The following is a 23,278-nucleotide window of genomic DNA, read 5'->3' on the forward strand; positions in this document are numbered from 1 at the left end:
ACGAGGCAGGTCTTAAAAAACCTACTTGTTGACAGGAAGGGAAGCTGCCATCTTTACCTGGCTCCTGCTTTTATGGGACTCAGGACCCAACCAATGTGGTCAACTCTGCTCGGAACAGAAATGCATCAGGACTTCTTCAGGCAGAGAAGGTGGTAAATCTGCGGTATTTGTAGCCACTGGGTGGTTGCGCAGGTTAGGCCATTGGTTGACAGAGATCAATTGGTTCTTGATTAGCCAGGGCATCAAAGGGGAAAAGGCATCATGAGGGGAAAAGGCCGGGCAATGGGGCTGAGTAAAGAAATGGATCAGCTCATGATTTAAACGGCAGGCCAGACTCGGGCTGAATAGCCTATTTCTATGTCTTATGGTCTCTCTCAACTGCCTCATCATACCAGGAGCGATCCAGGTTGGGAATTAATGTGGGCATTGAAGATGGCAACCACATCAATTTACAAAACAATCTAATGAATGGAAGCAAATTGAAAAGGTAACAGTTTTATGAAGAGCATGTAATGTTTCTTCATTGAATTTGCATCATACTTGAGTAATCAAAGGACTTTTCACAAAAAAAGATGAGGGAGATCATGAGAAAAGCCAAAAAAAAGTGAAAATGGATTAGTCCATTATCAAGCTACCCAGCAGTTTATATCCCAGAGCTGGGAGGATTATCGCCATCCCAGCCAACAGACACAGATGTAACAGGGGCACACATGAAGACAAGAAAAGCTGGTCCAGCTGACAAATAACTAAAGACAAATGGTTAAACTGACTTTTCCGCCTGACTAGTTACCATAGTTGTGCTGGTGTAACATTAACTCTTCTCAGAAGCAGTTTGACATATCAAATAACTGACAGGCCTTTTTCTTCCCCCTGCCCCCCACCCCACCCACAACCCAACCCAAGCATTTCAACTGTAAGATCTGAATTTGACAGGAATTTACATTCAGAGACAAATAAAACTAATTTTTTTTTATCCTGTTTCAGTAAAGTTTCTGTGTTGAAGCATGAACAGATTAATATCAAACTGAATAGTTATCATAAATACAGTTTAAAGGATGTTTGAATTATTCTGTGAACACATTTCTGTTAACTTGGTGACTGGTAATTTAGTTCTCTGATCTAGTTATTTTAAATGTAATGTTACGAAATAAGATGCGTTAAATTCACTGAAGTAGCATACAGAAGAAATGAAATCCTGTAGCCGGGAGCTACTCGAAAGAAGACACATACACGTAGTGTAGTCATGTTGAGCTCTGAGTTTTATTGGAGCTCAGGCCCGACTTTTATACTTGCACTGTTCCCACTGTGCCCCCTCCCCCCCCCCCCGGCTGATGTCACAACATGCCTAACAAAAGCGTGTTTCCTGCGCATGGGTACTTTCCTGCATAACAAAGCCCTTCTTCCCCCACGCGCTGTCCCTGTCTGTGGGCTGCACAGCCACTTTTGAGCCACTGCCCTTGCAGTTCACCCACCTGTTCGCTTGTTGGGGCCAGTGCTGCTGCATGGGCTGCTGGCCTTTGGTTGCTTGATTGTCATGGCGGTGGGCCACCACAATCCAGTAATATAAATAGCCTGAGGAAAAATTCTCATACAATGAATGCAGATGTGGACAGAATTCTTTTAATAGAAATACATTTGAAAGTTTAATTTAGGTGTACAGCACTGTATCCTGCCCATGCCCCCCAAATACACCAATTAACACAATCCCCTACAAAACCTGCATGGCTTGAAAGGTGGAAGGAAACCAGAGCACCAAGAGGAAACCCATGCAGACACAGGGAGAAGGTACAAACTCTACAGACAGAGTTGGATTCGAACCTAGATCGCTGGCTCCAACCACTAAGCTAACTGTGCCGAATATATAAAAGGTATATTCAGCAAAGTGCTTTGGAAATCTTTACTATCACATATCGCAGCTTAAGCAATGTCTTCGCTGAAAGAATACTCAACTATGGACAAGTTCATGAATTCCAGTTAAATTCAATTCCTAACAGCCTCAGAGGAAAACTTGGAACGTTTTCTCCCCTGAGGATCTGCACATCATGAGTGTGGAGAGTCACAGCTTTCAATACATTTTGCTCCTTAGTGTTGAGCACCTCGTCTCTGACCGCCACAATAGCATGTCTCCCATTGGCCATTCATTTCAACGCCCCATCCCATTCCTTTGCTAATATGTCTGTCCATGGCCGCCTGCACTGCCAGACTAAGACCAGCCGCAAACTGGAGGAACAACATCTCATCTTCTATCTGGATCCCCTCCAACTGGATGGCATTGTCATCGACTTCTCTGGTTTCCATTAAAACCACCCTCCTCCCCATCTACTTTCTCTCTCTTCCATTTTCCCTAAATCTTCACAGAGCAAAAATCAATTCTCACCTTTCCTCTTATCAGACCCAATTAACACTGTTTGTTTGTGGTCTGGATTCCTTCCCTTCTCATTCTTCCACCTTTCTATTTCAGTCTTTATTGAGACGCCTGCCTGCTTTTTCTTTAATCCTTGAACATGGGCTCAGGCCCAAAGCATCAGTAATATATCTTTGCCTCCTATGGAGACAGCGAGGCCGGCTAAGTTCCTCCTGCATTTACTATGTGTTTTTACATTCTACATCTTTCCCAGGACAGGGTAGAGAGAGGAATCAAATGAGCTCTGCTAGTTCCCTCAAGACCTTTTCATGTCAGCCTTCCTCCTGGAGCCCTGCTACAAGAGTGGATTGAAAACTTAAAACTTACCTTTCAGACAGCAGCTCTAAAAGGCTGCTCCAGCGTCCCATTCATATCGAGAGAAGCCTTGTAGCGCCCTCCGGAGCCAATGCGACTTGTGCCATAGTGCCACCCGTCATAAATACCTGGCAGAGAAATGGCCATCTTCCCCACCCATAATTCCCCACGCAGCTGGAACCTCTCTTCCCAGAACAGTTTATGAGGGATTATGGGTAGGGAAGACAGTCATTGCTCTGCCGCATTTTGAGCCACAGAGAGTGGCCTGGTGAGGCTGTCACAGCCCGCACTGGCTGACCCCTGATGGCTACTGCTGCCCCGATGGCTCCCGCCGGCCCGTTTCCCTGAGAGATCCCACTGCCCTGCTGGCTCCCGTCCACCACCCCTGCCTCGAGGGAGGTCATGGAAGGAGAGGGATGAGTGGGGAGATGGGTCATGGGCTGATGTCATCATCAGCCCACTCCTAACCAGCCACCTGCAGTGGCTGTACATTCAGATCAGGCAGCAGAGCGCAGTGCTCCTCCGATTATCCTTTCCATAGAAGGGTTTGAATCGGTGCCTCAGAGTTGGACACAGCACATTCAGAAAGGTACGTCTCTAGCTGTAAGAGGAAAAGAACTTCCCCCTTTACAGACAGGTGTTTTCTCTGTTTGAAAGAGCCTTCAGACAGTAAAGTGTCTCCTCTTCCTTTTCATCCTCCAGTCACCACCCACCGTCACACCTGGCCACTTCTTCATATGCACTTTGCTGTCACGCGAGGTCTTGTACCTCTCTGGTGTTCTGAACTTGCCCTTGCCCCTCCTCCCAACTTAAAGTGGAAAGGAAGTGCCAATTGCATAACTCCTTTTCTTAGCTCAGTCGGTTAACAATGACCTAGTGTCTTACCTAAAGATGCTCAAGCCATTACTTTGCTGGATGTGGTTGATTTTTTAAAGTTATATTTCTTTCTAGTGCTTCGACAATCAAAGATCACATGGTAACGTTCAGGTTTATACATATCCAATCAGGAGGTGCTTCAGCAACAATGGAACAAAGGTTAAAGTGCAACTATTTTGTCCTGTGCACCTCAATACACTGGGTCACATTTCAGTTTACATTGCCTTCATTTCTCTGGTTAAAAAGTTAACAAACATCTGAGCAGAACAATTAATGATTAACAGACCCAAGCAAACATCACATTTTAAGGTCTAACAGACTGAGGTCAGAAGCAAAAGATTTTCTCATTACTTACACAGCAGGTTTACTGCATGAACTGCTCTTTTGGAATGAGTCAGATTTGCCTGTTGTTTCAGTAATAGTCTTGTATGTTTTAGAGATATACTTGAGACTCAGCCAATAATTATTATGTATCAGCAATGCCCGTTGGAGAACTTCCTTGTGAGGAATGACAAACCCAATCCAGTGTCTCCAATCTTATTGGTTTTTTTGTATATTATCTACTTAAATGAGAAACTGTGATGTTATTCCTTAGTATTAATGCGAACAAACAAAAGTACAGTGTTTAGTTTTAGCTATGCTGCTATGTTTCTAAGAGGATTTTGTTTATTGTAGAATCAAGGATTTAATATTGTGCAGAAGGAAGACATTTGGCTATTTTACAAAGGCTTTGAATGAACGACTGGCTTTTTTCCATTTCCCTGCTGACTCTCCATTGTTTGTGCTTTATTTTCAAGAATATGTCCAATTCATGTTGACGTCTACCAATTAATCTACTTCCACATTATATGAAATTACTTAAATCTTTATATGGCACTAGTTTAAAAGTTTTTCAATTAGGCTACATGCAAAATACATCATGCTCGAAGTTTGTTGGATAATGCCCTTTAGCCTGTCGAGATTGTGGTGGTATTGGTAATAATCTTCCTGGAATAAATGGATTCCGGCATGGTTCCGATGGACTGGAGGATCGCGAATGTCACTCCGCTGTTTAAGAAGGGAGGGAGGCAGCAGAAAGGAAATTAATGACCTATTAGGCCTGACATCAGTGGTTAGGAAGCTGTTGGAGTTGATTGTCAAGGTTACAGGGTACCGAGAGGAGCATAACAAGGTAGGCCAAAGCCAGCATGGTTTCCTAAAAGAAAATCATGCCTGACAAACCTACTGCAATATTTTTTGAAGCGATCACAAGTAGGACAGTCAGGGGAGAACATATTTGGACTTTCAAAAGGCCTTCAACAAGGTGCCACACGTGAGGCTGCTTAATAAGATGAGAGCTCGTGGAGTTACAGGAAGGATACTGGCATGGGTAGAGCATTGGCTGATCATCAGGAAAGAGAGAGTGGGAATAAAGGGGTCCTGTTCTGGTCGACTACCGGTTACCAATGGTGTTCCGCGGGGGTCGGTGTAGGGCTGCTTCTCTTTACGTTGTATATAAATGATTGGATTATGGAATAGATGGCTTTGTGGCCACACTTGCAGATGATACCAAAATAGATGGCGAGGCGGGTGGTTCTGGGGACATGGAAAGGCTGCAAGGAGAATAGGCAAAATGGTGGCAGACAAAATACTATATGAGAAAGTATAAGGTCATGCACTTTGGGAGAAGAAATTGACATACAGACTATTATTTAGATAGGGAGAAAATTCAAAATTCAGAGGTGCAAAGGTTGAGTTTTTTTTTAAATTTTTTATTTTTCACACCATAAATCACATTAGCCATGATATACACTATTTCTTTTTCACACATATACAGTGACTTTTTCTCTCCCCCCCCCCCCCCCTTTCCTCCCAAACCACCCCCCCACCCCCCCCTCTCATCCATTTTAGGTATACAATGTAGGTTGCATTAAGCCAGCCAGACAATGTTGTCATTCAACAAAATTACACCAGAAATTCTACTGAGTCCATTCTTTTCTTTCCTTCTCCTTCCATCAACTTAGGTAATGTTTGTCCCCGGTAGGTTTTCGCTATTGTATTTAATGTAAGGCTCCTATACTTGTTCGAATATTTCAATATTATTTTTTAACCTATATGTTATTTTTTCTAATGGAATACATTTATTCATTTAAATTTAGTAGTTTCTTCCTTTTCATTTGGTTATGCATTCCATTAATATTTAAAGACATATAGTTCAGCGTAGCCCTTTTATATTTTGTTTATCTTCTCTTTCCGTTTTTCCATCATTACCTTTCCTCCTTTTCCATTTCTGTTTTCTTATTTTCAACTCTTTATAAGACAACATTCCTACAACATCCAACATTTTCCTTATTCTCCTATTTCTATCTTATTTATCCCCAATCTCCCCTTTGTGCAAAGGTTGAGTTGATGAAGAAGGTGAATGCAATGTTGGTGTTCATTTCTAGAGGAACAGCATTTAAGAGTCAGAATGTAATGTTGAGAATCAATAGAGCGCTGGTGAGACCTCACAAAGTACTCATGGGTGCCTTATTTAAGAAAGGCCGTGCAGGCATTGGAGAGGTTTTGGAGAAGATTTACTAGAATAATACCAGGAATTAATGGCTTAGCATATGAGGAATGTTTGTTGGCTCTTTGACTGTACTCCTTGGGGTGCAGAAGGATGGGGGGAGTGGGGGGACACCTCATAGAGGCATTTTGGATGCTGAAAGGCCTAGATAGAGTAAATGTGGCAAGGTTGTACCCCATGGTAGGAAGTCTTGGGCAAGGGGCACAACTTCAGGATAAAAGGATGTCAATTTGAAACAAAGATGTGGAATTTGTTGCCACAGGCAGCTGTGGAAGCAAAGTTGTTGGATGCATTTAAGGCAGTGATTGATAGATATTTGAATAGTCAAGGATGACAGGAAGAAGGAATGGGGAGTGGATGGATAAATCAGCTCATGATAGAATGTCATAGCAGATTCAATGGGCCAATTGGCCTACTTCTGCTCCTATATCTTGTGAGCTTTGCTGAGTGGGAGCCTTAAACCAGCTACACATAGTTATATATGACTTATTTGAGTACATGAAGTGCTTTTGATTGTTTTAAGAATGTTGCAAAAGATTTTAAAAAAGACAAAATTCTTTGGTGATTGAGGGCATGTTTATTAATTCTCTTGCAGGATTAGGCAAAGCAAGGTTTTTCACCCTTAAACCGAGCAGCTCACCTGACGGTTTTAGAAGATGTTGAGCCAGCTACATTTGCTTTGGGTTCTGATTCTCACAGTGAATCACAATCACCATTACTCGTGCTGAGTTTTAACTCCAGCTACATTTTATATTATGGGTGGCCACACTTTTCATTTAGACATACAACACGGTAACAGGCCATTTCGGCCCACAAGTATGTATCGGGGGCGGCACAGACTCATGGGCCGAAATGGCCTGTTATTATGCTGTCTTCTTCTTCTTTGGCTTGGCTTCGCGGACGAAGATTTATGGAGGGGGTAAAAAGTCCACGTCAGCTGCAGGCTCGTTTGTGGCTGACAAGTCCGATGCGAGACAAATGCGGGACAAATTATGCTGTATGTCCAAATTAAAAATTAAAAAGTTGTCCACCCCGTTTTAAATTCTCCAGCTGCCATCATTGGATTGAAACATCTCTTGATCCTCTGGCTCCAAGAACCAAACCATGGGGCTAAGGATTGGCCTGGTAGTTAGTGCATCTGTTAACATTCTGCACTCCATTCACAAACTAAACAAACTATACCATGCATGATGAAGGGCACAAGCCCAAAATGTGAGTTATGCGCTTTTATCTTTGCTGTTTGACCTTCTGAGTTTCCCTAGCGTTGCGTTTTTATTTTTGCTATAATATTTCATGCTTACATTCTAAATTAAAATTAGATCAATCATTTGAAATGGACTATTTTGACAGACTTTAAAACATCTTTCCAATCCTTTGAGTGCATTATACCTTAACAGTGTTTTGCATCAGATGCAAAATTGCTTCTTTCTCCTTCAAGCAATTAATGCTTCTAATTTTAATTTGCGTTCATTGTCAAATCTCAAACAAAGCAGTCTCTCCCATTCCGCTATTAAGCATGGGGTTAGTGTCAATGCCAGCAGGAGCCTTCTGTGGAACAACATACTTACCTGCATTTTGCTCTCTTCTTCCCCTTGTCTGATGGTGTCGACTCCTTGCTGTGATTTAACAATTCAACACGTTGCCACAACATAGAGCTGGCACTCCCCGCTAGCTAAAAGTTTTAATCTCACTTGAGAACATTGACTTGATGACTTGTGCGCTCATGATTTTTAACAACCTTCAAGAGGATAGCTGCAAACCAGTGCAAAAAAAAAAAAAAATCGCACTGGCATTGCAAGGTAGAATTGTGCAATTTCTTGAAAGCAGCGAAGCCATATTGAATCAACTGTGAATTAAAAAGAAAATGTCACATGGAAAAAAAATCCATGAAAGCGTTGTTTGACTTACCCCTTGAAAACTGAGAAGTTATTGATCGGGTGGAAGGAAAGTGTGAGGAGTGAACTGCCAAAGCATGTAATATAAAAAGGAGGATATTGCAGGTGTTAAAATCGATTCTATGAGGAAGAGGAGAATTTTTCACAGCTTTTATTGCTACAGCTTTGTCACAGCTAGATTTCTTTCAACTATTCTTGTATTTACGCAGTTCAGACAAAAGGTTTATTATTTATGAATTTCAGATAATTCCCATAGGTTTTGGGAGGTTTCTAAGAGCATTTTAATGTAATTTTGAGTCACACTGGACAATGAAAATATTGCTTTCTGAACACTTTTGGATGTATTTTATTGATTTTGGATTGCTGATCACAAAAATCACCTGAAGTTTTACTATCACCTACAGATTTTTTAAGATATAAACTATTTTTGTGATTTCCTCTCACATTTTAAGTCTACTTCACGCATACAAACATGCCATTGAATATTCATTTTCTGCATGTGCACTTGGGCTCCTTCCCTGCTGATCTTGGTGCAGTCAGTGACAAACACAGCGAAAGGTTTCACCAAGACATCATGACCATGGAACAGCGGAAGGTGGGCAACCGGAATCCATCAATGCCGGCCGACTAATGTTGGGCATTGACATGAGAGGCATCAGATGTTGAGTACAAATGAAAATCAGCAGTGAACGATTTTTAGGTCAGTTGAACTAACCCAATGTGTCAGCATCGTTATGCGATTAAACGTGCTCAATCAAATCAAGGTTAATTTTATGTTTCTTCTATTTCCTATGTGAATACAGCAGATCTGAAATTGTCTGTGTGTTCAGCTTGAAGTTGTCTATCATAATCCCCAATTTATTTTTGAGGAAGCAAATGTTTTGAAAAAAATTGTTGTGCAGTATTATCAGGGGCTTGAGTGAAAATGTTGCAAACACGTTTATTTTGTGCCTGACGCTTAGCAATGAGGGGAGTCATTAATCCCAATAGTGTAGGCTTCAGCTTGGCAGGACAATTCAAAAACTGCAACTAACCCCTTCCCATAACCTACGATTGCAATAAAAAATGGTATGTGATCGCTACCTGAGCATAAATTCTTCCACAAAAAAAAACAATACATATGAATTAGGAATAACCTCATTGCTTGTTAGGTTGCTATCGATACAAAGTAACTGTGACATTTAATTGTCAATGTTATTAGGTGAAAAATCGAGCAACGTATTTTTGTTTCATAGCTTCTGATTGATATATATGAAATAGCTTGCACCTACATAGTACCTTTAATCGTGACAAGTTCTTCATGAGATTAAACAGCGTCAAAGAGCAAGACTTGAGAAAAATTTTTGAACCGGGAAGTGTTTGAACAGCATCTTAAAGGAGCATTGAAGAAGTTTTGAGGAGGGAAATCTAGAGAGAGGCGAGACACTCGAAAGCACCGAGACCAGACAGAGATGGGGGCACAGACGGAGGGAATGCCGAGAATGAAAAACCAGTTCAGAAGAGATCACAAGACATAGGAGCAGCAGTGAGTTGATGGGCCCATTGAGTGTGTTCTACCATTCTATCATGAGCTGATCCATGCACCCACTCAGCCCCACTCCCTGGCTTTCTCCCTGTAACATTCGATTCCTTGACTAATCAAACACCTGCCAACCTGCCTTAAATACACCCAATGACATCGCTTCCACAGCCATCTGTGGCAACACTGGCATCGAGGGTTTGGAGACAACACAGACATGGATTTATTGGATGCATGAAGTAGTTTTCCCTGAGCTATCATCAAGCAAACTGCTGAAAGATCATGATTTTCACTGAACAATTGAAGTCCAGAAATGCTAGAGATTTCTATTGTCCTTATTTCTACAAGCATGGTCCAAGTAAGGCTATCTAATAGAAACATGAAAAAATTATTGTCATGTACATTGTACAACAAACAAATGCACTAAAATTCTTACTTGTTGCAGGAAACAGGTCATTCATGAAGAAAATCAATTACAATTTGGAGTCAGGTGATGGAGTAGAGGTTGGTCGGGTGGAACCAGCCCTCTCCAGAGAAAAGTTTGAAAAAAGAGCTCAATAAACATAAAATACAGGAAGAGATAAAAGTTACAGAGAAGAGACAGAAGATGGCACCCAAAAGAGAAAAAGTAAGAATAACAGAGAAAAGGGAAGAAGGAAAAATCACTGGAGAAGAAAGAAGGCGGCCTTATCTGCACGTCGGAGCAGAGACTGTGGAGAGGAGCGGCCAATCTCCGGTGTTGGTGAGTCCCCAGAGGAGCGGTGTCCTCCTGACCGGCGGACTTCAAAAATGGCTCTCAGAGCCAAGAAGAGGTGCGCAGTGTGCAAGTAAAAGAAAATGTTAATGCTGGCGGGAGGGGGACTTAGCTGAAGAGTGACCAGTTGCAGAGCGGCCAGCTGAGAGACACCCAGTATCGGGGTGTTCAGCTGGGGGAAGTAACCAAGAAAGAAAAGTGGTGAGAAAGAGAATGAAGGGCTGGAAGAGGGTGAGTGGCGGCAGGGGGACGGCCTGCGGCAGGAGGCCCAGCAGCGGGTCGGCATGCAGCAGGGGACCCAGCAGTGGGTCAACCTGCAGTGGGAAGCCCTCAACCGGTCGACCTGCAGCAGGAGACACAGCAGCTGGAGGCCCAACAAGGATACAGAAGCAGCTCACCAGAGAAGGATGAAGATACACAGATACAGAGAAGAAGATGACACAGACATAGATTCAGACACAGAAGAGGAGAAGAAAGAAGACCAAGAATTTCAAAGGAAAGAAGAAGGTAAAATAGAAGGACAAAATTTAGATAAAGCCTTTTTCGAAGAACAAATGAGGTCATTAAAAGAATGGCCATCATTAGAATTTAGTTCAATCAAAAGAAAAATGAAAAGAGCTGAAGACAGAATGCAAAGCTTAGAGTTGGTCATGACTGAAATAGGGAAAAGAGTAGAAAATGTGGAGGAACGAGAAGCTGCTGTAGAAATGAAAATAAATGATTTAAGAGGGAAGTTGGAAGAGAGAAGAAAAAAAATTAAAGAGACACAAGATTTATTGTCACAAAAAAAATGACGTATTGGGAAACTACAGTAGGTGAAACATCATAAAAATAGTTGGCCCGAAAGAAGGCAAAGAAGGGTATGAAGGATATGAAAGAATTTATAAAAGGTTGGATCCCGAAGGTGCTGAGAACGACAGATTCACATGAAGAAATAGAAATTGAAAGGGCACATAGAGCACTAGTACCGAAACCACCACCACATCAAAAACCGTGATCCATATTGGTAAAACTTCTAAGACATACGACAAGAGAAAACATACTGGAGCAGACAAGAAAGAAGGTTAGAGAAGACAATAAGCCATTGGAATATAAGAGACAAAAAATATTTTTTTACCTGGACATAAGCTGCAAACTTTTAAAGAAGAGGAAGGAATTTAACACAGCGAAAACAATCTTATGGAAGAAAGGGTATAACTTTATATTAAGACATCCAGCAGTAATCAAAGTATTTATTCCTGGGGAATGGAATAGACTGTTCTCGGACCCAAAGAAAGCCCAAGAATTTGCTGAACATTTGCAGGACAGGAGAAGAGAAGAGGAAGAGTGACAAGAAGGATGACCGGCAAGAAAATATACAAAAATATGTAAAAATATAAAGTTAAGATAATATATATATAAAGATTTAAAGATGGATAAGAGAAGGGGAAGAAGGGGGACAAAAAAAAAGAGAGCTTTGTTATATGTATAGGAAAATAGTGTTCTCTGTGGGGGACTGGGGGGGGGAGAATAATGGTCACTGCGAAATCGGTTGACGATTGCAAGTAAGTTCACAAACCGAATGGAAAGGGGAGTTGTGGTTGCCGTCAGGGACAAAGGGCAATCCAAGGAGGGGAGGTTCATTTGGGGTTAAAGCGTTATTGCTTGTGGGGATTGTTGGGGTATTTCATGTCTTAAGTGCGTTGGCATATATTGAGATTAAAAAGGAAAAAAAAACAGTAATGGAAAAAAGGGGATGGAGGTGGTGAAGAGGCAGAAAATAAGTGAATAGATACAAGATGGCCACGTTGGATTATATGACTATGAACATTAACGGAATATATAACCAAGTTTAACTGTATTCCATTGAGAAAAAAAAAAAATCACATATAATTTAAAAGACAAAGTTACAATGTTTGAAAAAATTTGGGAACCAGATATGGAATATAACAGAAAGAGCAGGCCTCGGACCACCACCACCTCAAATGATAAGAAGATAAACACGATCAGATTTAATGTGTATAAGTAGATGATGCATCTTTTTTGTTTGTATTCCTTTTGTATAAAGATATTGTTTTATTGTATTTTATATGTTCAATATTTACTGTTTTTGGAGGGGGTGGGAGGGGGAAGGGAGGGATGGGGGAAAAAAAGAGAAAATGTCACTGTGAATATTTAAAGAGATGCCTCTGTAAATATATTGGTTGATCTGGTTCATAGTGCAATAAATAAAGAATTACAAAGAAAACCAATTACAACAGTGTTCTGTTAAAATTAAAATTAGATAATAAATACAAAAATGATCAATATTTGCAGTTATCAGAGTGGAAAAAAACAAAATGGCAGACAATCCTTTAGTGGGGGTGGAACAGTCCACGATAAATGTAACAAGGAGAAGTTCGACACCCTGATCGCTGTTGGAAAGGAACTGTTCTTGAACAGGCTTCTGTACCTTCTGCCCCAAAGGTAACCATGAGAAGAGGTTGTGACCAGTGATCATTCTCCAAGGGCAGCCACGCTCACTGGCATTGGGCAGGAAGAAATATTTTGTCAATCTTTCTCCCTGTGAAGTTGCTATGTCCTGGTTTGTCTCTTTCATCATGTGAAATGTGAGAATCTACACATGGTCTGATTGCAGTCAAAGCAGAGAAATACTGTAGGAACTCAGTTGGTCTCACAGTGTCCATAGTGGGTAAAGATATATAACCAAGGTTTTGAGCCTGAGCTCTTCCTTCAGGGTAGGCACCCCTTAAACCATATTTCACAGTGACGTCGGTAATATATCTTGACCTCCTCTGGACCGGCCGAGTTCCTCCAGCATTTCTGTGTTTTGTCTCCTTTATCATGCATTATGAATATAATGTATTATGAATACAAAGAAACAGTTCAAACAGTTCATCGCTGCAAAATTCAATCCTTTCCTCACCCGACACTCAGCAATGTATTCTGTATAAATAAATGGAACCTCTTAAGATCAGGGCACCGAAGCTGATGATAGTCACAAGGTGCTAAGTTGAAGTGAATTAGTAACATCTGCAGACTTACCTCCTGCTCTCTATAACCAAACACTGCAGTGCAACCTTTTTAATCAGCCATTTCAAGTGCCTTAATTGTGCCATTGCACCTTAAAAATTGTGTTCCCACCTTAATTCAAAGGTAGCCCTCTCACTCTTACATTCAAAGGCATCTTGAAGAAAGCACGTCAGCATTTCAACTTCCTCAGGAGTTTGCAAAGGAGATCCTGGCAAATTTCTACAAATGTGTGGTGGAACGTGTGCCTACCACCAATACCCCTTGAGCATAAAACCCTCCCAAAAGGTAGTGGATCACAGCCCAGGATATCACAATAGACAATAGACAATAGAAGCTGGAGTAGGCCCTTCGGCCCGTCGAGCCAGCACCGCCATTTTACAGATCATGGCTGATCACTACCATCAGTACCCCTTTCCAGCCTTATCCCCATAACCCTTAACTCCTTTGCCCACTAGAGTCTTATCTAACTCTCTTTTGAACATAATCAGCGAATCTGCCTCTTCCACCCTCTGTGGCAGAGCATTCCACAGATTCACACTTCTCTGGGTAAAAAAATGTTTTCTCATCTCTGTCCTAAAGGGCCTACCCTGTATTCTTAAACTATGCCCTCTAGTCCTCGTCCCCCCCATCATTGGGAACAAGTAATCCGACTTCACCCTGTCTATCCCCCTGATCATTTTGTATACCTCAATCATGTCCCCCCTCATCCTTCTAAACTCCATTGGATACAAGTCCAGTTTTTCTAGCCTTTCAGCATATGTCAACCCCGCCATCCCTGGAACTAACCTTGTAAATCTGCGCTGCACACCCTCTATAGCTAGTATGTCCTTCCTCAAAATTGGAGACCAGAACTGGACGCAATACTCCATCCAGGTGGGGTCTCACCAGGGCCCTGTACAACTGCAGAAGGGTGTCTCTGTTCCTATACTCCAATTCCCTCTTTATGAAAGCCAACATGCTATTAGCCTTCTTCACAGCTTTCTGAACCTGCATGCTAGTTTTCAGTGACCGGTGAACGAGTACTCCCAGATCCATTTGCTCCTCCCCACTCCCTAGCTTGTCTCTATTTAAATAATACTCAGCTTTCCTATTATTGCCTCCAAAATGGATAACCTCACATTTGCTCACATTGAACGTCATCTTCCATTCAGCAGCCCACTCCCCCAACATGTCCAAGTCCCTCTGCATTTTCCCTACATCCTCCTCACACCCCACACCGCCACCCAGTTTCGTGTCATCTGCAAATTTGCTCAAATTATTAATAATCCCCTCATCCAAATCATGTACATAAATTACAAACAACTGAGGACCCAATACCGAACCCTGCGGCCCTCCACTCGTCACATCCTGCCATCCTGAAAAAGACCCGCTTACCCCAACCCTTTGTTTCCTATTTCTTAACCAATTTCCTATCCATGTCAGCACCTTACCTCCAATACCATGCTCCCTGATCTTGCCCACTAGTCTCCCGTGCGGTACCTTATCAAAGGCCTTCTGGAAGTCCAAATACACCACATCCACAGGCTCTCCCAAGTCCACCCTCTTTGTCTCATCCTCGTAAAATTCCAGAAGGTTAGTCAAGCATGACTTACCCTTAAGGAATCCATGCTGACTAGCCCTTATACTATTATTTCTGCCTAAGTGTTCTGCTATTACTTCTTTTATGATAGACTCCAATATCTTCCCCACCACTGACGTCAGGCTGACCGGTCTATAATTTCCCGTTTTCTCCCTCCCTCCCTTCTTAAAAATCGGCACCACATCAGCCACTCTCCAATCCTCAGGGACCTCCCCCGAATCTATGGAACTTTGGAAAATGTCGACCAGTGCTTCCACAATTTCCATAGCAACTTCTTTAAGCACCCTAGGATGCAGCCCATCAGGCCCTGGGGATTTATCAGCCCTCAGTCCTAACAATTTACTCACAACCTCCTGTTTCTGGATCCGGATATCCATTTGATCCCCTACTTCCCCAGGAAAGTTCCCCAAGTCTCTTGACACCGCATGACCATTACCCCCTAACTGACCATAACCTATATCCTCCTTGGTGAAGACAGTTGCAAAGTATTTGTTAAATTCCTCAGCCATCTCCTTGTTTCCGGTAATAATTTCACCCTTTTCCATTCTTAATGGACCAATTTTGGACCGAACCAATTTCTTCCTCTTCACATACTTAAAAAAGCTTTTGCTAACCTCCGTTATATTATTTGCTAATTTCCTCTCGTACTTCATTTTCCCCTCTCTTATGACTTTCTTAGTTACCCTCTGATGCTCTTTGAAGGTTTCCCAATCCTCTAACTTCCCACTCCGCTTCGCTATCCTATACTTACTCCCTTTGGATTTGATATTACACTTGATTTCATTAATTAGCCACGGCTGCTATTTGCATCTCCTTGAGCCTTTCCTCCACTTTGGAATAAATTTGTCCTGAAACCTGTGAAAAATGTCCAAAAATACCTGCCATTTTTCCCCAGTTGTCCTCCCAGCTAGTGTATCTTTCCATTTTATTTTGGCTAGCTCCTCCCTCATAGCTGCATAATCCCCTTTATTTAACTGCAGTACAGATGCTTCCGACTTCCTTTCTTTTTCCCTTTCTAATTGCAGCTCAAAAGCAACCATACCATGGTCACTATTCCCTAATGGCTCCCCTACATCGAGGTCACTTATTAACTCTGCGTCACTGCACAGCACCAAGTCCAGAATCGACTTCCCCCTGGTAGGTTCCTCCACTAGCTGCTCCAAGTATCTCGTAGACATTCAATAAACTCAGTCTCTTGTGCTCCTGCCCCCGTCTGATTATCCCAGTCCACCTTCATGTTAAAGTCCCCCATAACTACTGTATTGCTACCACTTTGACATGCCACTCTTAATTCCTGATTTATACTTCTACTGATATCTAAGCTACTTTTCGGAGGCATGGTCCTCATGCTTTTAAAATTTCTTAATTCTATCCAAACAGACTCTACCCCACCTGTTTCAATGTCTTTCCTTTCAAACGCCTGAATTTCATTTCTTACCAACAGAGCTACCCCACCTCCTCTTCCTAACTTTCTGTCTTTTCTATAGGACGTGTACCCTGGAACATTTATTTCCCAATCCTGCCCTTCCCGCAGCCATGGGCAAAACTCCCCCCCCCCTCATCGAGAACATCTACAGGGAATACTGCGTCAGAGAGCAGCCGTAATAAGTGGATGAGGGAGGGAGGACACACCAGGAAGCAGGGGGAGAAGGGAAGGTTCTGAGAATCGAGAAGAGTTTGGAGAAAAGAGACGAAGGGAAAGTGGAGGGAGGAGAAGTCGATGGTACGATGCTAATCCCTTCCAGTTGGAAAATGCCCATATGGAAAAATAAGTTTTGTTTCTCCAATTTGCGAGTGGTTTGACAGTACACGAGGCCATGGACAGACATGTCAGCATGGGAGCAGGACACAGAATTGAACTGGTTGGCCACTGGGAGTTCCCTGTCACCAATGCAGACAGAGTGAAGGTGTTGAGTGAAGCGGTCTCCTAATCTGCGTTCAGTCTCTATGATCACCAGATGCAGTACACAACTCCCATGGATACACAAGTGAAAGGTTGCTTCACAGCTCCCACTGTGACTCCCTCATCCACTCATCCTTTCCTACCATCCCCCCGGGGCCTACCCCTGCGACTACAGCGTGCCACACATTCTCCCTCACCACCATACAGGTCCCCAAACAGTCCTTTCAAGTGAAGCAACACTTCACTTGTGTATCTGCGGGTGTCATCTACTACATCAGGGACAGGGATCTCCAACTGGCCAGCCACTTTGATTCCACGCCCCACTGCCATGCTGACATGTACTGTTCCACCCATAAACTGAAGGAGCAACACTTAATTTTCCGTCTGGGCCCTCTCCGACTGGATGGCATTAAATATAGACCTCTCTGGTTTTTGCTAGCCCACTCACCATTCTCCCTCTCTTCCTCTCTGTCTTCTTTCCTCCAGTTCTCCATCTCCTTCCCCCCTCTATTCACAGAGCCTTCCCTCCTCCCCCTTCTTGCTGGTGTACCCTCCCTCCCTTATCCTGTTTTTGGGACTGTGCTCCTCCCCCTGCCTCCACCCACAGCCATTTTATTCTGGCTGCCTACATTTTGCTCGTACCTTGATGAAGGGTATACATTGGTTATGTAGATTTATCTTTGCTACATAAAGTACACGGCTTGACCTGCTGAGTTTCTGCAGCATTGTGCTCTTCTCAGGATTGGATGTGATGTCATGCGTGTAAATCTGAATTTGAAGGTCATGGGTTCAAGCCCCACTCTGGCAACTTGGGTACATAATTCCTGCTGATATTCCAGTGCAGTACTGAGAGATGTTGTGCTCTTGGTGAGACATCATATCAAGACCCCTCGATGTCTTCTCTCTCGGGGAGGTGTACAAGATCCCATAGCGTTTTTAAAAAGAATACACATACAGGCTGCTTCGTTTTTCCATGTTAGCCAGAGATAATTGGCTTCAAAGCAGCCTGAGGATGGGAAGAATGTTATCTTTTTAACGATACAACATGGTGGATGGTCCTTCTGGCCTATGAAACCCATTCAGTCCAATTACACCCAATAATAATTTAACTTCAGGATAAAACGGAGATGCAGAAAATTTCCTTTAGCCAAAAGGTTCACGGGTCTGTGGATCTGGTTGCTACAGGCAGCTGTGGAAGCGAGGCCATTGGGTGCATTTAAGGCCGAGATTGACTGGTATTTGATTAGTCAGGGCATCAAGGGTTACAGAGACAAGGCTGCTGAGTGGGCGGATGGATCAGCTCATGACAGAACGGCATAGCAGACTCGATGGGCCGACTTCTGCTCCTGTATCTTGTGATCTTGTAATGCAAGCTCGGTGCAATGGACGTAGAGGAGCAAGTTTTTAGTTTTTGACCCACATTTTGATCTGCATAAATATTGTAAGTTATTCCCTACTACAGTTTTAAGTGTCCTCAAATATTATTAACAATATCTACCTCATTATCAGATTAAGTGATTTGAACTAAATGATTGAGATCCATGCATGGGGAAAACATTCTGGCACGATGGAATATTCCTTGGGAGTAGTATGTTGGGCTGTACATTCTCATCCATCCACTGTAAATTCCTTTGTGAGATGGGTTGTGGGGCAGACTGAATCCCCAGTAATACCAAACAATCATAAGGAAATAGAAAGTGGAGTGTCAGTGGGAAAGATTAATTCAAAATGTGTACCTGGTGAGATTAATGGAGTGTTTTAGCAGTTAAACTCCAATTAAACAATTAACCTGTTTAATTGGCCATTCAAGAGAACCAAGGTTGAACATTTAGTGAAGACCAGTGTGCAATGAGGGAGTGGGATTATTGTCAAGCATAGATACAGAATTTCAAGAAAGCAATACGCTTAGTATTCTTGACAAGAATCGCTTCACTGTTTCTCTCTTACACATCGCTGATCAATATCCTTTGGGCACACAAAGATTTCCTGCATTTTATTTTCTGATTCTCAACAAAGAGAACTAGATTCCTGAAGCCCCCAGCATCGAATGAACCTCTAAAGTGAGAAGGAAATTCTTGAAGGGACAGAATGAGACCAAGAATGCTCCACCACTCTAATTATGGCTGATATATTTTCAGCCCCATTATCTTGCCTTCTCCCCATAATCTTTGATACCCTCACTAATTTAAGAAACTATCAACATCTGCTGTAAATCTACCCAGTGACAGACCCCACAGCGATTCATCAACCTCTGGCTGAAGAAATGTCCCCTCATCACTGTTGAAAAGCGAAATTCTGAGGTTGTCCCTTCTGGTCCCAGTAGAAAGTGGAGCAATCCAAGAATGCGGTTAAAGAAGATTCTCCGCGTGCCCCCCGCCCCCAACTTTCATGGTCAAAGAGATAAAAGGAAGGAGTGAAAGGCCTACACAGATCAAGATGAAATATTCCGGAAACATCAGTATGAATTTAATATACTTGTTCATGACCTCACAAGACTAGGAATGGAGAATCGAGGATTTTCACTCTGGAGGTTCAAAAGAAGCCATGGTTTCAAGAACGTAGCAGCCCTCTTTGTGCAGCACTCCACCATTTACCAAGAACTGGTTGCAGTTCTCAAACAAAAACAGAAAATGCTGTAAATACTCCACCTTGGTGGGAAGAAAATCAGAGTTAATATTTCAGGACAGAGACCAGAGAGGTCTTGGTAAGGGTAAAACTAGGATGATTGTGGAAGTAAGATGTGAACAAAGCCATCAGTTCCCTCACCTTCCCTGCAGCTTTACACACTTTTTTGGTCTTCCTTTCTAACGGGAGAGTGCCTGACTGTTTCTCTTTCCCCGCACACGTTCTGACTTGCAGAACGTGGCCCACATTTTCTGCTTTTGTTTGACATCTCCAACAGCTGAAGGCTTTTTTGGTTTTCAATTTGTCTGCATTCCTCCTTCTCTTCGCTCAGCTGCGCCCTCCAGACCAATCAAGAGGCCACGCGACGCAAACTTCTCATGTCCTCCCTTCTCCCTGCTGCATTTGCCACCGACACTGGTCCTCGTGGATCTCTCCTCAATTCACATCTCGGCACCTCCCAGGCCTGAGAGCACCGTACGCCTTCCTGCACTTGGCATTCCTATCACTACCTTCAGCTCCACACAACGTGCATGCCTTCCTTCATTGATTCCCCTCACCATTTCTTTTCCCAGTGCATGATAACAGGCAGCACAGTGAAGCTGAATGACAGTCGATGAACGAAAAATGCAAAGCAAGTATGGGCTAGTTGGGCAAGGAATTCAAGTGGCCCCACGATTTATCAAGATAACTGTAGAAAACTTTTAAACCTATCGACATGTACCTCAAGAAAAATCTCAAACTGCAGCTGCCTTAAGAACCATAAATTAGATGGAGAACACTGTACCAGTGTCTCACAAAGTCTTTTCACTTCCTCTTTGGTTTCTGTTCTGCAATAAAGCTCTGCAAAGAGAGCACAACTACAACTATTTTAATATTTAAGAAAAATTTGGAGAGGTATATGAATGGGAGGGGTACGGAGGGCTATGGACTGGGCACAGTTCAATGGGACTAGGCAGAATAATAGTTGGGCACAGACTAGAAGGCTCAAAGGGCCTTCTAGTTTTCTCCAGTTTTCTCAGCTGGAGTGTTCTATATCAATACAACCAAGGATGCAATTGCCACTTTCTCCATCATTTTTGAGTACCAGTGAAGAGACTGGTAGGTTGAGTAGCTCCCTGCAAATGGAGATCAATACTCGTCTTGGAAGAGTGGAACTCTGATATTGACTCGGCCCTGGCCTTGACAGATCTGAAAAATGTACACACTTTTTCACTCTCCACAGATGGAGACTGAACTCGTCCACTGTTATCTGTCTAATTCCCTGGTTTCTAATGTCCATAGTTCTTTTGTTTTGTCAAGAAGCTGCTGGTATGCTTTACGATAGGATGTGAGGAAGACTGCAGCTGAAAGTCTAAAAAGGTCCATCTCCATATTGTCTGATGTCCTTTTTCCCTAGATCAGCACTTACGATCACTTCCAAAGTCATCATGTCCAGACCTTCACTTCAGGGATCTGAACTACCAAACTGTAGATCTCACTGAAACCCAAACAGATGTCACCTAGACTCCAGGCTCCAACTTCAGAATGATTTTGGGTCACATTGGAGCATCACTCATTTAATTTTTTTTAGCAATACAGCATTTTAGAAGGCTCTTCTGGCCCATGAATCCATGCTGCTCAATTAACCTACCAATCCCATAAATTTTGGTGAGCATCTCAAGGAAACTCATGCAGGTCACGGAGACCATGCAAACTCCTTACAGACAGTGCCGGATTTGAACCAGGGTCTCCAGTGCTGTGGTAGTATTGTACTAACTGCTATGCTAACCATCCACCCATCTCTTACTGTATCTCCTGCTGTAAAACTGTGGGAATGATGTTCTGTTCTCTCAGTGGCACAATAGAAGCAGCATGCTTCTCAGGCTGGAAGCACACCTATTGTACCACCACACACATGACCACACCTTTTGCACCACCACACACATGACCACACCTATTGCACCACCATACGTATGACCACACCTATTTCATCTCTAAACCCATTAACCAAACATCATCAGGTGTTGGAAAGCCAACTCTGCCAGGATATCAGATTTAATCTCTTGGAATTGCTCCACCACAAGCCTTCACAGATGCTTTCAGCCTTTTGGATGAGGTTATCAAAACCTGAATGTGAGAGTATTCCAGTTGATAAACTTTGCTGTGGGAAAAGTACATTAAGTTGACATTTTGGTGAGAGATAAAGTAAAGGCTTCAGCAATTGTAGTCAGCAAGGAGTTAATCACTTCCATCTCTTTGCTCTTCATACAGTCGCTATAATGTCTGTACTGCCTGTTTCTGGAGGATGACACCTTGCAATCATGCAATTTTTGATGATGCGAGACCTGTGTGACTCAGACAAGTTGCAACTCGTACAAAACATTCACAAAGTCTGTTAAGTCCAAACACTTTGGAATTGAATCCCACTCTATACAGAAAATATAGTTTCTGATGCCAGGACACCACTTATCCACTATGCTTAATTACTAGTATGTTGTACCTGCTATTTACCATTTGCATATGTGTACACAGGTATGTTTTGTGCCAGGCATTTTGTGCTTAATCATATAATAAAATATTTGCCTAAATCAAGACCCAGGTTATGATCAAGACAAAACAAACTAAACAATGCAATGTTTTTCACATACTGAAGTATTACAGCATGGAGCCTAATCCGGAATTCTAAAAACCTGATTGAAGCTTAACTGTATTGGGAAGCAAACACTGGCAGGGATAATTAGGAAGAGAATTTGTCAAGCTCTTGACTTTGCCTAAGAATGAAAGGGCTGGAATAGCAATATCCTAACTGTTTGCACAGTGGCATTACACACACAATGGCAATTGCAGCTCCAACCTCAAATGGATTAATATTTGATGCTGGAAGAGAAATGTGAGCTGCTCATGTTTATTTAGGATATCATGAAATATACTGAAATTTGCAATTTTATTGGTGTCCAAGGTCTCCTTTCTCTTCTAATGTCTTGCATGCATTCCTGTCAACTATCCTCCCTGTTCACTCGGATTTCTAGGTTTTAAATGTGATCACAGTCAAGGAACAATATTAAGTGACATTTTTTTTTAAGATGTTGTCTGAAATCTCATGAACCACATTAATAAACAATGTTCACATGATGCTTTGTCGTTAGCTCTTTTGATGGTAGTACAGTTATTTTGGTTTACACTGCTCTGGATTTGACATGCTGTCCAGTTTTACACTTACTGTACTAGCCCATGCCTGATACGAAGGACCGACTGACCTGATCCTGACAAGTGGCCAGCAAAGCTGAACAGGCTCCAAGCAGCAAATAGGCCTTGAGCGCCTAATACCAGCAACGCCTGACACCCTGGACTTGCAAAGGCTTCAGGCACGACATCAAACTATTCGAGTCAATTTAAGTCATGTTAAATGGCTACATTTTTTTTAAATTGTAAATTAGCATTAAATAATTAAAAACTTTGGAGTAAGTCAAGTCAATATTTTACATAGTTTTTTTTCCCTCAGTCAATGAGTTCCATGAAAATGAATGGCTCATCGTACATCAGCTCCCATCAGTGCTACTCAGAGGGGCTGGAACCGCATGTTGGCACCCCACCACTGGGCTCAATGCAGTGAGAGCTGAGGAACGGAAATAGATAATTGAATTAAAAAGCTGGAACAATTAATGTTGAGTAGGAAACAATGGAACTGGCTTAGAAACCAAAATTGTTCATGAATATCCTTTAGAGAAGGAAATCTTTGATCTATATTACAGAATGTTTTTCAGTTCTTCTCCTTCATCCACTTGGACACAAGCCAACGGGTACCTTGAGTTTTTGTTGGACATGGGGGAAGAGGGGCATGGTTACAACTCAGGCTTCTGTCAAAGGCA

At 42.4% G+C, this 23,278-nt stretch overlaps 1 protein-coding gene and 1 long non-coding RNA gene across 7 annotated transcripts in view; one reads left to right on the top strand and one right to left on the bottom strand.

The window, feature by feature from the left end:
* LOC138749881 (LIM/homeobox protein Lhx1-like) overlaps positions 1-23,278 on the bottom strand; it is a 440,383-nt gene that overhangs the window by 346,563 nt on the left and 70,542 nt on the right. The gene's annotated exons all lie outside the window — the stretch shown is intronic.
* On the top strand, positions 3,830-23,072 carry LOC138749883 (uncharacterized). The gene is made up of 2 exons (XR_011348910.1): positions 3,830-3,919; positions 22,912-23,072. It is a non-coding gene; the product is annotated as an uncharacterized lncRNA (long non-coding RNA).

Source organism: Narcine bancroftii, chromosome 14, assembly GCF_036971445.1.
Source record: "Narcine bancroftii isolate sNarBan1 chromosome 14, sNarBan1.hap1, whole genome shotgun sequence".
In the NCBI taxonomy this organism is placed as follows: Eukaryota; Metazoa; Chordata; class Chondrichthyes; order Torpediniformes; family Narcinidae; genus Narcine; species Narcine bancroftii.